Raw genomic sequence first — 16,878 nt, forward strand, 5'->3', positions numbered from 1 at the left:
TTTGAAACATTATTACAATCCTTTTGGAAGTAATGAACTCTCTCCCGTGGGAGGCCAGGCTGGGCCCATCTTTGCTGCCCTTCCATAAGCACCTAAAGAGCTTTAATAATGTAAGCCACCTTGGGTCTTTTTATGGAGAAAGGGTTTTTAAAAAAATATTAGTAAGTTAACATATGTGTTTGCTGTTGTGTGACTTGGTGCATTATACCAAATGCCTACATTAATTTCTTAGTTTGTGGTAAATTTGTCACCAGTGAGATTTACACCATTTTCATTACAAAAGTGTTAGAACACAGTAGGATTTTGGCCACTGTTTTAATTTCTCAGTTGAGTTCTTAACAAAACGTATTCCAAGAGGTTAGTTCAACTGCGGATTGCAAATGTCATTCTCCCAGAATACCTGTGCCCCAAATTCTGCAAGAGAGGCTTCTGTGGAAAAGTCCAAATGGAAAGAGGTTACTTTTTTGAACTTCAGTTCCCAGGTTCTCATCACCGATTGCAGACTTTTGAATGTTTCATTGAATTCCTTTAGCTGTGCAGTAGAAGTACAGAGATCCAAAGAATAGAATAGCTACAAGTTCCACAGATAGTCTACCCATTTTTATTAACTAAAATCTCAGTAACTCATTATGAGACATTTGTAGGAGAAAGAATAAAAACATTTCATTACTCGCAGTTGGAAACAGATCAGTAGCAAACCTAAGAATACAAACCTCTTCCTAAATAAAGGAATACTCAGCAGGGAGGCAGGGCTCTTTATGAATTCAGATGTGAAAGGGAACAATTAGTTAGTTACTGGGTAAATTGATAGTCATCCCAGCCCAGAAAAGTCCCTCCCAGTCACTCAAACCACAGGCATCATGCAAGGTTGTAAGAACTCCAACATCACCAATGTTGTATTCTGGGACTTGTAATCCTAAAACATAATTTTTCCCATCTCAAATTTATCCAAGCACATCTAGATAAGCATTTGCTTTCTGCATCAGGGTGAATCGTAATGAATTGTGCAAAAGGTCAACGAACTTTACCCAGCCACAAGGACCAGGGATCACTACGCACAAAAGACCAGCTAATGACACCCATCAACCACAGTGACACATAATCTCTTCTCCTTAGCACAACAAGACACCCAAAACAAGACACACTAATCACCCATCTACAGAAAAAGACAAAAGCCTATCTCACAGCCATAAATACTGCACTCCTAAGCCAACTACACCAGAGCACAGGTTGCTGTCCTCTGAAGATGCCGGCCACAGAAAGTAGCAAAACGTCAGGAAGAACCTTCAGAGCACGGCCAAAGAGCCCGAAAAACCCAGAACAACCAGTTGTGCAAATGTCTGTATTAAAGCAAATGAGACATATATCCCTCTTTTGAGAGGCAATATTTCCCCCCCAATGACTAGTTGCTTTATGTATTTGGCATTGGATCAAGGCCTCTCTCACCTGTAGTCCAGCTTTGAAAAGGTTTGAGGCACTCCCATTCTCTGCATAACCTGCCAGTTAATATCGTGTTCCGGCTAGGTTACATTCAAATCTGAAAAGTGAAAACTCTTCGGCTTGCTAAATTCTCTCTGATGCCATAGCCTGTTCTTTGAAATGGCATGTACTTTACATCATTATATAATCGGTTTATTTAAAAGGCCTCTTTTACAAAACCAAAAAACATTTCCGACTATTTTAGGCAGGCCTCCTCCCACCTCTTTCACTTTTGAGGTGACAGTCCTCATAGTTGTTTCAGAAAACGGGACAAACAAGATTACAGAAATAGAAAGGTGGTGGAGAGAAAAGTACCCAAGAAAAACTATCAAGTTTAGGGGAAAACGTTGGCCCTACTGAGAAATCATGTTCCTGAACAATAAGATGAGCGAAACAGCTTGCTCTTTGATATAAAGTGGGTTAAAAAAAACAGGAAAAAACCCTATAGAATAATTTTTCTGCCTCAAGTAAATGTTTTCTGCTTGTTGCCTATTATTACATTCCTCGTGCCCCAAATAACAAGTACTTTAATGCAAGGTCAAAAGTGATACTAATAAACTCTCTCTGGCAAGGCTTGGCTTTATACTTCGTTTACAATGAAAATGAGTTGGCTGTCCAAGGTTAAGCAACTGTAAAGGCTTGTTAAAGAGTGCAAAGAGTTTAAGTGGTGAGCATTTCCTAAGCAGGCGATTGGGAAGGTGATGAGAGGATCACCTGGTGGAGAAGAGAGAGCCCCTGGAGTGTGTCATCATGACTTTTTAAATGCTCAGAAAAATCGTTGTTTCTCACAGTGGGTGGAGAAAGAAGACCAGAGACTCTTGAGAAATTTGTTACCTGCATATCCTAGCACCAAATGCTCTAAACCACATTTCCTGGTTTAATGCAGGGCTCTTCATCCAGTTGTCCTTTGCAAAAGTTGCCTTTTTCTTTCCTTTTCCCCCCAGAACCAGTGACCATGCTGTCTTGGGGATTCTGAGAATTGCAGCAAAACAAATGTAACAAAACTACAGCAAATACTGTCCTATCACAGGGACTTTTACAAGTTAGAAGTGCTTGTTAATCCGGATTTTTTTAAAAAAACTAGTGTGCCAATCCTTTTGTGCTTCCTCTAGATGTGCGCTTCGCTTCCCAAAGGGAAAGACATCAGTTTGATGCAGAGACACTTTGTACAAACTGTAGAAAGAAAGGAGAAGCAGCAGTACCTAAACCGGCTGCATCTGTAGGGCTGACTCTGACAGCAAGACTGGTCCCCTATATTTCAAGTGTCTAACCTCTTGGGAAACTGGTATTCCCACCACCGCCACCTGTTATGCAAGGAATTAAAACCATGACTCACCATCTGCATTTTAAAATTGTCGCCACATCCTTTTAAACAAATGATTTGTAATTAGAGTCATCATATACATAAAGAGCCTGTGTTTTCACTTAAGCGGTCACACACAACAAAGTGTTTCCTGCTTTAAAAAAAACACTTTAAAAAAGAGAAGTTATATTCCCACATGGTTTGTTTTAAAAAATGCTATTAAAGAATAATCATGCATACACTTATTTCATCTGAGTGGGAAGCAGAAACTGTCCAACTTTCTTATTCTTCCTACAACTGTTACAAACGGACAGATAACGGCAGTAATAAGAAAACAAAACAGTATTTTCCTTTCATGCTGTCTTCTCCAAATAATGCTTCCGTAGCTAGCAGTTTTGCTTCCTGGTACCTATGAACATGAAATCACGGGAATTTCTATGTGTGCACACAAAAACCCGCACATACACTTTCCTGCTAAAACCAAACTAGAAGAAAGGGTACTCCCCCACAAAACATACACGTGTTCTCCAGCCAGAGATGGCAACTATTTATTTATGCATATATTTCACCACAGAATCCTGCAACCAGCCTGGGAGTTTTAGTCCCCTCTCCACCTCCCAAGGTTGACATTCGTACAAAAACCTGTAGATGCAGCTGGGTCTCCAGGCAGGATGACAAAGCTCAGAGCACATAGCACTGGAAGAAATTCTTTAATTTTTGTGTGAGAGGTAATTTTTAAGCCTCGGCACCTATTCCTGCTAACACCAGGGCTCACTTGGTCAGCATGCATGTGTTTTCTCTCTGTGTGTTTTTTTCTTTCAAAATGGTAAAATGGGGCAACCCATTTCCCACCCCTCACTTGTTCCACGTTTTAGCCCTGAATTCTCAGGGAACAGGAAGCTGCTGATCTGGCAATCCAACCTCCTGCTGGATTTTGGATGTCATTATGGCTATCCTGACTGTGAACGCAGCAGCTGTAAATAACAATGTTGTGTTGTATCCAAATGTCTAGATGGGAATTCGCTGGTAAGGGAACTTTATCACTCTCTTCTCTCATCATAAAAAGAATCTCCATCAAGGCCAGCCCATGATATCTGCCTGCCTGAGAGGAAGAACAAGATGGCACCCTTCCCATTTTATCCTGAGAAGATTATTACTTTGACAGAGATGATGGGACATCCTTCGCCACATATGAAAGTAGAAGAACAATTAAGGGGAACACGGGGCAGAATCCAAGGCACACACAACTTGTTGTTCAACGGGTTGACCCTCCAACCTGTTATAGGAAGAGAAGATGGCAGAAGGAGAGAAAAGCAGTTCTTACTCCGACCCCAGGACAAAAGTGAGGAGGGAAGAGGTGATGAAAAGCAGTAGCAGCAGCAGGAATTTTTTCCCTGTCCTCTTAAAGCATGATGTTGGGCACAAATTATGCAGGTGGGAAAAAGTTGTAATTAGAAATTGATAGATGTGCAATTGAAGAAACAGAGGGGGAAAATAAACAGGTTTTATGTATCTGTTTATTAAGAACTTAACACGTAACTTGATTTATGCAATGGTCAGAAAGTGCTTGAATCTGTATTTAAATCAAAAATCATGGCTAGATGTTTATGTCAGTTTCAAAATGAGGGCTACAAAGTCAAGCCAGGATGGATGGCTTAGAATTCCAGTTCTAGCAATGTGAACTGAATTGTCCCAAACAAGAAGCTGCTAACCACTCAGCACTTTCACTCCTATCAAAGAATACTCTTCTTTGGTAGGAAACCAGAGCGACAAAGAAATGCAGCAAACCTCCCATCAGAAAAGTGGGGATAACATTGAGTTTAACCACTATGTATGCCAATAACCTATGAAGCCCTTAAATGACTTGGGTCTAAGCTATCTCAAGGACCACATCTCCCTTTATGAGCCTGGTCAAGTGTTAAGATAACCAGGAAGGGCCTTTCAGTGGTTCCCACCGCTGTCAAAGATACATTTGGTGAGTATCTGGGAGAGGTTTCTCTGATGCTGCTTCCAGACTTTAGAACTCCCTCCCACAGGAAGCCAGCCTGGCCCCTTCTTCAATCAGGCAAAAACCTTTCTCTTCAAGCAAGCTTTCCCATAGTGACTGATTGCCTGAATGAGGTTTTTTAATGGATTATTGTACCTTACTGTTCTGAATGTGCTTTGGTGTTCTTTATGTTTTTTAGTATGGTATTTGTTTGATCCTTTTGAGTATTTATATACTTAGTGTTATTAGCTTTAAATATTATCTTTTAATGATGTAAGCTGCCTTGGGTCTTTTTTTAAGGAGAAAGACAAGGTAAAATATGTTGTTTGTTTGTTTTTGTTTGTTTGTTTGTTTGTTTGTTTAATATACCATCCATCTATCCAGGCCACTCTGGACAGGTCACAACATAATCACACAACAAAAAGTGTAATGACTGAAGAAGCTACTTGGATGAGTAGCAAAACATTTCAACCTAGTAAGAAAAAAAATCAGTTGCCATGACTCAACTTCCAGATAACCTCACCTGGTTATCTTCACAGATATCGTTACAAATATAAAATAAAATCCAGCACATAAAACATCATGAGATATAATGACAGTAAACTATTACATATTAAAATATTAAATATTTAAATATTTTAAATGGTAGTGCAGTTGTCTCGTGGCTGTTAATTGCAACAGGTTTCTGTTGATGGGAATGCCTGCCTAAATAGCCATGTTTTTTTTAGAGATTTTTAAAATGTTAACAGTGAGGGATCCAGGCGGATGTCTGGAGGTAGTTGATTCCATAATTGGGGTGTGAACACTGAGAAAGCCCAGCTCCTAGCCCTTTCCTTCTGGGCCTCTGTCAGGATCAGCACCCTCAGACCGGCCACCTGGGAGAAATGTGTAGGATGGGCAGTTCTTACTGGAAGAAGGCATTCTGCCAGGTACTGAGGTCCCAAACAAATTATTTTTCAATAAATAACAGTCAAATTAATATTATTACCCAGTAGTTAGAGGAAGATATTGTCCTGAGGTTGCAGTCTTGCTTGGCTGGTGTTAAACCAATGTCCATTCTTAGCTGCAGATGGTACCCTGGGTGGCTGTTCAGAGTATCTTTCATCATCCTGCCCAAGAGGGAAAAGCCATGTGACCCTTTGGACTGCATAGGAAGGAAAAAGCAGGGATATACCCTCTGGTTCCTTCTACTTGCTAGTTCTGATATTGTACCTTGCAAAAGTTTATAAAATGTGAAAGGCAAAAATCAAATTAAAAAAAGAGAGAAATAAAAAAATGAAGAAAACCAAAACTTTGAGGCACCTTAAAGACTGCCATATATTTATTGTGAGCTTTTGTAGACAAGTCTATTTCCTCAGACAAAAATCAAAGAATACTTTCCTTGCCACTCAGGAATGATAACACAGTGGCATAAAACTTTTTTAAAAAGCAACAAAATGTCTTTAAAATGCCTTAAAATGTCCTACAAGTTTAACTTAAGTAACTAGGAATTGTTGCACTTAAAAGGTACTTTTACTGTACTTTTTCTTCTCCACCCCACCCCACTTCATTTTGATCCTGAAAATCTGTAGCCGTGTCATCAGTCCCCTTTTTAATTACACCATATCCTTTACAGTACATCTGTCCTGCTAAATAACTCTTCTTTTACTGTAACTATTCAATATATAGTTTCACTACTCAAAAGTAACTATTGTTTCTGGAATGGATATTAACAAAATGTCTTCACATCCCTACCAAATTGCCTCCAGTAGGGATGGGGATTGTATCCAGAACTCCCAGTGCTCTTCAACAGGATTCTGGCACATGTCTCGGTTTGAGCAAGAGCCCAGATTTACTGTGGCGCTTTGCTCCTTGAACAGATTCCTCTGAAGCAGCTATCTACCTTGCTTCCTCATCGAGCTTGTCCTCGGCTCATTTGTAGTCCACTGGAAGTTCTAACGCTTGCGGGGATTTCTCAAAGGCCTTTGAAACCATTTAATCAAAACAGAAAAAGCTAACCAGGAGAAGGGAAATTATTTTAAGGACATCCTAATTCTATTATCAGGAATCATCTGGTTGTTAATGATACTTCAAAGTTATACCCAGCCTGAATTTTGCAGAGCGCTCCAGAGGGGGAAAAAATTCAGCAGAATATTTGAAGACTTCGTTCCTCCATTAATGAGAGCTTCACCTTCGCCTGTTTGAACTTGGGCTCTATGACCAGTGTTCCATTTTTCAATAACAGACACCTTTCTTCTCCAACCCCCACCCCTCCTTCATTTTGATCCTGAAAATCTGTAGCCGTGTCATCAGTCCCCTTTTTAATTAGACCATATTCTTTACATCTGTCCTGCTAAATAACTCTAATTGAAATAGCACCGGCGTGAATTTTAGTAATGTTCCCCCCAAGACATCCCGAAAGTGACTCACACGAGAAAACAGACTGAAGTCACAGCTGGAAGCACGTCAAGGATCATTTCCATTTTTACATGATTAATTTGAATTTAATATCTTAAATCAAAACCTGATTAATTTAAATAAAATTTTGATGGTGCCCTGCTTCTAATATACATTGCAGTAATTAGATTGGGCTTAATGTGATTTTTTTTTTACATAATTAAAAAAAAGAGCAAGTCAAGTGTAACAATGCAGTGTGTGTACAATGCTTTGATGTGGGGGGTAAAAATGTCAGCTCTAAACATTACTTTGCTTTAGAAAGGTTCATAGCTGAAAGATAATGTCAAGGGCCAACAGATAATATATATTAGAAAAAAATATACCCTCCTATTTTGTTTTTTGGGGGGAAGGGAGTTCATATATATGCAGTGAGATCAGTCACATGGATCAAAAAGTTTATAGCAGTAAACTGGATTTTGGTTTTTCTCCCCACAAATTCATGAAATTCTCTAGGTGACCTTGGTGACGTCAATCTCTGCCAGGCCGTCCTACCTTCCAAGCATGTTGTTGTAAGATAAAACTGGCAGGAAAAAAGACATGGAAGTCACTCTGAGCTTCCAAGGTGAAAGACAAGATATAAATGTCTCACATAAATCAACTGGGTTTAAAAATAAAACCACCTTCTGTACCTGAAGGAAATAAGGCACTGTCTCATTCTACACGAAACTTACAGGAGAAAATCTCCTGATAAATGAGGTGTAGCATGACTGGGAGGCACCACACAGGCACAAATGACATCTCATACAACAGGGACTGTCATATAAAGGATGGTGTAGGAAGCAGAGCTGGCTGGGTAGCTGAAGTGAGTTGGATAGCTGGCTGTGAAGCCAGAGGTTGGGTGTTCAGTTCCCCATTGTGCAACCCTAAAGAACCAGCCTGTGTAGCCCTGGGCTGCTGTGGAATCAGTGAATTCAAGAGGAATGTGGAGAGAAGGAATATCTGACTAAATGACTGCCCATCAGTCTCTATACATGTTACATACAAATGCTTGCATGCATGCATGCCTGACTGCATTTTTGTGTGCAATGATATGCACATGGTCCTCTGGCTCTGCCCATCACTGGCTACTTTACTGCCAGCCTTACCAGCCATAGTGGTCACTATTTACCACTGAACTTCACTATTGATGAGAAATTTGAAGTCAGGGCACATTATATATATTTTATATTGATATATTTTATGTTGTAAGCCGCCCCGAGTAGACATGGTCTAGAGGGGCGGGGTATAAATTTAATAAATAAATAAATAAATAAATAAATAAATAAATAAATAAATAAATAAATAAATAAATAAATAAATAAATAAATAAATAAATAAATTCAGAGCACCACAATACCCATACTGGTTGGGGACTTTGGGAGGTGTACTCCAGAAAGCTTTGGGCATTCATGAGGTTACAATCCAGTCCAGTGCCCTCAGCATTTCAAAATGATGTTTATAGCTCCGAGTTCTTAAACTTATACGGCCTTTGTACTGCTATTGAAGGGTCTGTTCCTGAAGGAGTAAATATGAATTAACACCCACCCACCCTCTCTCATATTGTGCACTTCTGGTGCATTTCTTCTTTTTAAAAAGAGTCCTAAGCTCACCACAGTTTTATTCAGCTATTATAAATATCAAACATTCTTTCACCACCAATGAAATGGAGAACGTAGGTTCAACCCTTCCTGTTGTTCAGGAACTGCGAATTTTGCCACCATCTTGGAAAGTAAGTCTAAAAGATGTCGGCAGATCTCCATAAGTTTGCAAGAAAAACATGTGCATCTCAGTAAAATTAATGAGTTGGGTTTTTGACTACCCAGTCCTTCACATCCTTCGGCTGATGGATCTTGTTGACAGAAGCCAGACAACTTGAATATAAATTCCAAGAAAGCCACTTATTTATAATTCATCACACACACACTGATAAAAAAAAGAGAAGAAAAGTTGCCACTTTTTATCTGACAGCCGAGACTCTGATGACAATCAAGGATTTTAATTTTTTTTTTCACCACCTCTAAATTTAGGTTCCCCCCTGCAAAAAGTATATATCATTTTTTGCCTAAAAATAGCTGCTATCTATCTGGAAACAGGGGAGGAGCTTTGGTAACATCCTTGATCCAAACTTAAAGTCAAAGCAAAATTAATCAAGAAGAGTTATCTATAATGAATCACCATTCATTTCTGGAGAGGAAAGCGGGGGGGGGGGGCTACCTTTCACAGCAGCCGAAGGAAAGTACAGTACTTTCGGAGAGTTACATTAAACTACGGACTCTAAGGAGAAGATTACAGATTTTCCATATTCAGCGGCATGAATCAAAACTCTTAGGAACTATTCTAACTTACTCTCCCCCTCCTCAACTCCTTCTGCTCCCCAATGCAACAGGGATTATTTTTCTGTATAGGCAATGATTTAGATGGCTAATTGAAAGCAAGCTGCTTCTTCAGTAAAATATTACCAAGACAATCTTATCTGAGTTTACAGAGTCATTTCCAATTTGTAAATGCTGTATTCATTTCTAGCAGATAAAACACCTTAAAAGGGGGGGGGGAGAGAAAGAAAAAACTTACACCCGGCCACAGTGCAGGATTTGCTGTTATAACCATCCTTGCCCATTCCCTGTTCTCACCTTCTCCTTATCACCTGCAGAAACTTTAGACTTGCAGTTGAATAGTTCCACTACAAAAAAACATAAAATAAGGGGAAAATAATCTCTCACCATTTTACAAACAGAATTAATGATTTCTTTCTCTTCCCCCCCCCCCCCTTGAAATCCTGATAACTTGCTGCCGTTGTCGCTACTTATCTGCCCTACTGTGAATCTGGCTTCTTTGGCACCTACAATTCTTTTTTAAGAACATCACCTCTGCAAATTCATCCTATACCTATAATATCCAACCCCCGGCTGACCCTCTCTCCCCTCAAGTAACATCCCAAGTTGTGTTCCTCCATTATAATAGATGTAAATTAATGTTTTGCCATTGTTTGTTGCTGTAATCATAGAGGCAAGTCTACGCTTCTAACAGCTATCTTATTTTCAATTTGCAAAGCCTACTGTGCTTAATCCCATGTGGCAGCCTGTGGTTCTAGATATGAATTTTAAAAGGTAATTAGACCAGCTCAGGAAAGCTCTCCCTGAAATAGAGAAAGCAGACTCCTGCCAGGTCCAAGGGGGTCCCTTAGAGGTCCCAGGCTGGTCTCAGTTCTCATCCTAGCTTATTACTCTTTTCCACTGCGCGAAACAGCTTATTTGTTCATGAAAATTTAAATCATGTCAGTACTGGAAATAGTATTGTGAGCCTTAAAAATGGTCACGCCGTTGCTGTTGTCATTTTGTACTTAGGTTAGCTGGTCCAAAGACTTTGTTCTACCCTCCCCCATTTCCTAATGTGTTTTTTTTTTTTAACAAATAGCTGGTAAACAAGATGTCCACTCATAAAAGCCATAATGGATCTCTAGCAGGTGGTGGTGTGTAAATATCAAGCAAATTGTCTTCCAATCAGCTAAGTAAATGACAGCATCCTTGGGAAATGCTATGTGTTTTACATAAAGCTCAGTATGCATGATGGCACATTACCGGTATCATTGAAAAGCGCTATTGTAACTATCTCTATGTTATAAATGTGACATTAGCCAGAAGTTCTTAAGTTTTTAGAAAGCCAGTGAGAAACATCAGAAAATGAAGACATGGACTAGTAAATCTGAAAGCTGAATAAATCTTGATAATAAATAATAAAATGTAATTCATATTTCCATCATGTGCTGTTAAAGGATGACATTTGCTGGGTGTCGTTTGTAAATGTCTAAAACAAAGCTATTAACATGGACCTTTATGGTATTTATTAGTAAATCTGAAAGTGAACTGAATGCACATGGCAATGATCAAATCTTGTCTGTATTTTTATCATTTACTGTCAAAGGAAGACATTTGTAAATGGAACCATAAATGTTCACAGGCCGGCAGCAGTCTTCCAAAAACAAAGCAAACAAAAGGAAACTAAGCAAAAACAAAACAAAACCAAATACAGGAGACAAATAGGAGAGAAGATATGCAGACTTTAGCCAAAAGTAGGCAAGTTCAAACTGGATCTCATTCAGCCTAGAACCTAATTTCCAAAGTCTTCTGCAAGTGACCATTTCATGGTTCTTCAAGAGCCATTTGGGGATGACAACAGTGTGACATCAAGAGAGGGAGAGAGAATGTGAGTGGATGGTTGTTGTGGGTTTTTCGTGCTCTTTGGCCGTGTTCTGAAGGTTGTTCTTCCTAATGTTTCGCCAGTCTCTTTGGCCAGCATCTTCAGAGGACAGCACTCTGAAGATGCCGGCCACAGAGACTGGTGAAACGTTAGGAAAAACAACCTTCAGAACACGGTCAAAGAGCCCGAAAAACCCACAACAACCATTAGATCCTGGCCGTGAAAGCCTTCTCAAATACAATGTGAGTGGACCTACCTCTTTTTGGCTTTGGTCCTCTAAACTAGCTCAACCCTGGAAAGAGTTTCCAGGCTAGCTACACTCCATTCCCTGAGATTTTACGGTCTAAGCCTTAGAGACAAGGGTGGCCCCTGTGATGCCATAGGGGTGGGCCATTAATCAAAAATGCAAAATGGTGTGTGTGTGTGTGTGTGTGTGTGTATGTGTGTGTGTGTGTGTGTGTGTGAGCCAATCCAAGTAGTGCTATCAAGGGTCTGTTTCCCAGTGGACATTATCAACACTGGTTTCTAAACCAATGGTTAGGAGGATAGGAGTGAATTTGAAGCTGCAAGTAGGTGTCTGGGCAATCAGTTAGGGTGAAATCACAAACCAGATCTGGCTTGTCACACCAGCAGCATCTCATTTCCAGAGGTTTTAGGGCCAAAGCCTGAAACTCGGTGTTGGAGGTTCATACCCTTAAGAACATGGATGGAAACTGAGTGCTCCCCCTCCCCCACGATGTCAGAGCTCGTCCATCTCAGGACACAATTTGACTCTCAAAAGTGGAGCATCACTTCTCCAGAAGGCTACAGAGGTATGATTCTCAACATCCCTGTCCGGAGCATAATACACATTTACAGCAGTTCCATTCTTATTGCTACAGCCTATTGGGAAAGCACATCCTTCTAAGGCTGGATTAAAATATGTTGCTCTCCTAAGTGTCAAATTTAAAAGGCTGCACCGCAGGATGAGATGCTGACTTCTGACAGAATGTTGGGGAGTTGGATTCTGGTTTGTTTTGTTTGTATTTAGTGACTTCTCATAATCCAATACCGGAATGTATTTAGCTTGTACATGAATCCAGCTTTTTATCCAAGTTCCAAGTCCAGGCATTATTAATTTTGAGAAGAAAGGTTCCTGTGTTACAAAGTTGAGAAATTCTTTCTCCCATAATGCTGTCAACTGCCCGGCACATCCAGTGCAGTGTGTGCTCTCTAGTGTAAGTGAAATAAAAAAATCTGTACTGTCCTCCGTAGTAATGTTGGACCCCATGCTAGATATCTGTGTGAGCATCTAGACACACCATGAAAAGCAAATTCATGCTTCACCTCTCATCTTTGTGTGTTTGCATCCTGTAGGAAGACTACCTTTATTTTTAAATAAAAGAGCAGCATAAGACAACATCCGTTCCCATTTTGATTTCCTGAAAGGTGACTGTGGTCAGGCAGATGGTGCTTTTAGTTGTTTCATCTAACCTCATGATCAGATATAATTTGTACCTACAATGTACACGTCCATCTACCCTACTGTTGTACATTTCACTTCCAAGTGGTGCTGGTACCTTTCTCCCTTGTGTGAAGACATTTATTATACTTACACAAATTGAATTCTCATGCCTGTTAATTGATTAGATCAAATCCTCTGTGAAACATTGTCTGGTGACCTTCACAGAGGTTGGAAGTCTATTTTTTTTTCCCAAGCTCTGATGCCACCTAATGCCATTTGTACGATGGTGGTGATGGTTAGAGTTGGGGGAGAATATAGTTTGGTTTATCTCTGAGAAAGATCTTTGAGATCCAATATTTACACATTTCTTCATAAATTTAATAAGAAGAAGTTGGCATTAAAATAATCTGAATGTGGGAAAAGGTAAACCTGGCAGACTCACCTCCCCGGGTTGAGGGCTTTGAATAGTTCAAAACAGTTTAGCTTCAAATTCATGTGTAGCTAATCATAATTAGGATTGACAGCACTTTTCTGTGCTTCTGATTTTAAGCAGTTTCTCATCCTCAGTGGTTACGTATATATCAGGCAGGTACACTGTGGCCCTCTCAAGGTGTTTCTCTGGAAATAGGTCTACTTATCAGATTTGGCCATGTAAAAATGTGTGACTCTTTTTTATAAAGACTTTTGAAAATTGAAAAATCTCTTGAAAACTGGCATGACAAGCTTGTTTGTTTGTTTTAATAAAAATGAATTTTGGGAAAATGAAACGGAAATTTTGGAAAAATGGAAGATTTATTTGTCCATGTTAGTGCATCACTGTTGGATTAGAAGTTTCAGAACTGGATTCCAGACTCTGCTCAGGCAGTCACCAGTCAAAGGATTTAATCCACCCAATTCATTTGCATTATTGTTGACTCATCCTTGAACTCTAGTTGTACTGTCTGGTTCACATTTACTTTCCCTGTATAACTGCAAGCAGAGACTAGGCCCAAACTAGGCCACAAGAATTTATAGAATTTATGCAACCAGTTTGGAATCCCTGTTGCATTATAAAATATTGCCCTTTGGGTTGATATAGGCCAGGTTAGATCTCTAACTGGATATAATAGAATTTACCTCAGTGACGGCACTTCACCTCAGAGAGTTAGGCTGGAATCCAGTTGCTCCGAGTATGAACCACCTGTAAACACAGTTCTCCTTCACATATTTGGGTCAACACTCTTTATATGCATTCATTTTATTTTTGCTTGGTTATTCAGAAAAAAGATACATACCCAGAATGACTTGTAATAAAGATCTGCACAATGGTACTGAACAATCAACAAACTTGATTGTGTCTAGCCAACTAATCCGATGATGTCCTCCAGATTGTCAGAGAGGAAGCACTGTAGAAAGCACCAAAGGTAGACAAAGGTACTACATACAGTATGATATTATTTCCAGATGTAGTAGATGGGGAAAGAGATCCTATGGTCAGCCCTTATATAAGGCCAGTGTGAGAGAAAAGTCTGTGAGATCAGCTGATCTTGCGTGTCCTCCAGGCCTAAAGGACTCATGATGGGAGGCATTACAAGACTTCGGGTGCTCTACATCAGTGGCACAGAAGGAGCTCAGCACTGCATCTCTACTATATCTCATACATGACTTAACAGGGGATAAGATAACCCCTTATTAAGCTATAACCCTCCTGTTAAGCCATTAGGGAGGTATATGAGACATTGAAGATGGACATGGCTTCCAGCTATTGGTGAAGGTGATATTATTTTGTGCTTTTCAGTATTGAAGTTTTATAGATAGACTGGACAGAGATAAAGGGATTCAGGGCCCAAGTAAATAAATGCTACGACAGAGTGTAAAGTACATTTTCTGCCTCTGACAGGTTTGGGAACTGCTCAGAGTAAAGCTGCTCCAGACATCAAAAGAGAAAATGTACAGGGTGGAAAGAGGCCAATAAAAAAAACTCAGAAGCAGCCATTTCAGTGCCTCAGAAAGAAAATGTTGAAATGTTGCTGAAGTGTGAATTTTCTGCGATGCCACAAAACTTCCGCTCCAAGCTTTGATTCTACACGTACAGGGCTTCAACAAAGAAAGATCCGGGCTGCTAGGACTCACTGAAGACAGGAAGTGCGGTTGAGACACAGAAAATGGCAAGAGAAGGCAACTGACAAAGGAGCCGCACATCGACAGCAGAAGCTGGGCTTTTCAGCTATTAGTTGAGGCTGCCCACTGTGCGACATCAAGGGCCGGCTAAGCCTGCAAGCCATGCAGTCACATACATTGTTTTGGCACTAATCCAAAGAGAGGAGTTCTCATACTGGGTCTGAACAGAATTAAAGGGTATGGCAAATGAGCAAGGAATTCATGGTAAGGTAAAAACAAGCCTTCCGCTCTACAGCCCATCTACTACAGGGACAACGGAGGATGCACGACGAGTGATGCCAAATTAACCTGTCAATGTGAAATATTACAAAATGGCAGAAACCAGAGAAAGGAAATGGCACCAGACTATGCATAACATTGTTACCTGTGATAATCAGAACTGACTGCTACATCATTTCCTAAAGGAGAGGTTCATAAGGTTACTTTTGTGGGCTAGAACCCCATGGACCATGCCGACTTAGGAATACTGGGAGTTGTAGTCCCCAAAAGTTACAGCTCTGTTACAAAAAGTGCAGCAGGAAAAAGTAATAACAATAGAGCTAAACAAGGAGGTCTTGCTGCTGGTGGCCCATTTACTAGAGATGAGCAAAAGCATATTGGTCTATGTCATTCTCACTTGTTTTTACCCTTAATTCTGTTTTCTTCCCTAGAGTACTTCATCCAGCAGGCCTTTTTATGCTCTTTGGATCCCCAAAGCTCAAGATTGTTTAGTTGCTAATTTCTCTCTTTTCAGAATTCATTCCTTCTGTTTGTTCTGTACGTTTTCCACCCATTTATGCATGTTTAATCAGAAAAAAGCAAATATGAGAAGATACACACACACACACACACACACACAGAGAGAGAGAGAGAGAGAGAGAGAGAGAGAGAGAGAAATTACAAACATAATACAAAAATAAATACAGAAACAATTATTTTTTTCTTAAACATTTTAAAATGGGCAAATTTAAATGTCCTACAGTGCAAAGAGTGTAAGCAACCTCAAATCTCCCTTTCTCTTAAGAGATTCTACTTTGTCACTTTTCCTTTGGTGAACGGGCCAGGACTACCACTGTTTATTGCTGCAGGAGATAATGTAGATACCATGACAATAATGGCTTTCATCGTGGGCTGCATGCCTTCTGATTCAATTTTTATTTTACTGTGCTAGCAGACAATGTCTCACAGTATGGTTCTGCATTGTCTCCGTAAGTTATGAAAAGAGTTAAAGAATAAGGCAAAGCATTCTTGTTTTCTCTCCTTCCTTTATTACAAACAATAGCAATTCATTTCTTAAGCCTGTGGCGATGCAATGTGTGTTTAGTACCTCACACAATATATTTTGCTGTCTCCATGATCTTGACACATTCACCCAAACATGTGCATTCTGATGAACTTTAATGTATGTACCAATGAATCATAAAGGAAGACCTGAATGGACATGACTGACCCAATGTTATCACTTGAGAATTGGCAGATAACTATGCAAGTTGTTGTCCAATAAAAATAACAGTATTTGAGGTTATGATTAGAGATAGAGGTATTCATATACAAATACCCTCGCAGAGGTGGACATAACGCGGGACCAGCCCCATGGGGCCAGATGGTCCACTCAGCATTCCACCACTGCCGCAACCGCCACAGAACTTTCCAATGGCTCCAAAGATTGCGTTCAGCTTGCCACTCCTGGCAGTAGGTGGGACAACAAACCTCTCTGCTAGGTCGAGGAGTGTGGTTCACTGAACGCAATCTCTGGAGCCATTGGAAGGCTCTGTGGTCACAGGTTTAACAGTATTTGATGGTGAGCATTCCATATTATGAGAAGAAACAGTAATTCCATATTATGTCTCATGAAAAGAGAAGACTCCCTGGAAAAGACCCTGATGTTGAGAAAGTGTGAAGGCAAGAGGAGAA

General features: G+C 40.0%; 1 long non-coding RNA gene across 1 annotated transcript in view; it reads right to left on the reverse strand.

Moving 5' to 3' along the window:
• Positions 1-15,971, reverse strand: part of LOC140703248 (uncharacterized) — a 44,673-nt gene extending 28,702 nt beyond the window's left edge. The window contains exon 1 of the long non-coding RNA XR_012082655.2: positions 1,447-15,971. This is a non-coding gene — a long non-coding RNA (uncharacterized LOC140703248). The remainder of the gene's footprint in view (positions 1-1,446) is intronic.
• Between the last annotated feature and the right edge of the window lie 907 nt (positions 15,972-16,878).

The sequence above is a fragment of the Pogona vitticeps genome, chromosome 1, assembly GCF_051106095.1.
Source record: "Pogona vitticeps strain Pit_001003342236 chromosome 1, PviZW2.1, whole genome shotgun sequence".
NCBI lineage: Eukaryota > Metazoa > Chordata > Lepidosauria > Squamata > Agamidae > Pogona > Pogona vitticeps.